Here is a 1,439-nt window from a genome sequence, read left to right on the forward strand (position 1 = left end):
CCTGGAACCTTCATTCAGTGGAGCGTGAGGTTTGTGTACCAAAGATTAGTCCAGAGTGCATCAACCATCTGCTTTAAATCTCCTTCACAACCAAATGTAAACAAGGAAGAAAATGGATCCATTTTTGGCATCACAGATGCGCTCTATATTGACATTTCTATTCTAGATCTTTGCTCTGAGAGGAATGGAACAGCTAAAAATCAATAGCAGCAGCGTTAATGTATAAACAATATGAGGCGTTCATAACATCACTGCTATATATATTTCTATTCTTGCTTTTATGGTTTATATTTAGCCAAAAAATGAAAATATTGTTTTAATAATTAATACTGTTGTTTTGATTAAAAAGTTTTCATTTATTATAGATATCTAGATGAATATATAGAACATATTTTACCCCAAACAGTTTATTTCTGATCAATATAATTTAGTAAAACATTAACTTGAATATATTCTTTATAAATTCCTTTTCTTGAATCCAAATATTCTCCATTTAGTCCATCCTGCTACATTAAAAACAAAATCACACATTTTCCACTCATGTTTTAGCTTTTTATTTCACGTTTACATTACATCTAATAAATGGCTACAATAATGGTGGTTAAAAAAAAACGTTTTAAAAGAAAAAGCAACATTTCAAAATGAGTGAAAAGTGCATTTATGGTTCATAACAATAAGTCACCACTTTTTATATTTCTATATAAACAAGTTTAATGTGGAGCTCTATGGAAAATAACGTTTAAAAAATTGTAAACAGGATGTGCTACATGTCGTTCAATTACAAAAAAAGTAATTACAAGTAAAATCAAAGGTTATGCATAAAACATAACGTACACGGTGAAATATTCCTGTCAGTATAAACAGTCTGTTGGCAGCAGCCTTAATATTTAGTTTTTTGATTCTTTGATAAATGAAACAGCAGCAACAGTTCAGCATCTCGTCTCCCATCAGCTACACTGAATAAAATAATGCAACCGTTTTTGGTATCTATTAGTTACTTTAACACTATTGTATTATGTCCTACCATGTTAACATGAAAGCCAATTGTTAAATATGATTAATTAAATGCCAGAAACAGTTGCTTTATTTTTTTCAGTGTATAAATGCAGGTCTGATTGATTGTTGGACCTTTAAGTCCTTTTTTTTTTTTTTTCTTCTGTCCTGCAGTTTTACTGCTTCCACCTTTTCATACGATGGAGTATCAGGGCCAGGCTAAAGATTTATGTTTCTATGTCGAGAATAAATTTGTAAAATCATGAGAATCACGTCATAAAATTACAAGAATAAAGTCATAAAATTACGAGAGAGGTGCCTAGGGCCCCAAGTTCTTGGGGGGCCCATAAAACTCTGTTTACATATATGGTTAATACAATTATTCCTTATTTGTGCACATTAATTATGTTTTTGATAAAAATCCTTTGGCTAAAATGCCATCAGAA

Source organism: Cyprinodon variegatus, unplaced genomic scaffold, assembly GCF_000732505.1.
Source record: "Cyprinodon variegatus isolate N-32 unplaced genomic scaffold, C_variegatus-1.0 Scaffold841, whole genome shotgun sequence".
NCBI classification, from domain to species: Eukaryota; Metazoa; Chordata; class Actinopteri; order Cyprinodontiformes; family Cyprinodontidae; genus Cyprinodon; species Cyprinodon variegatus.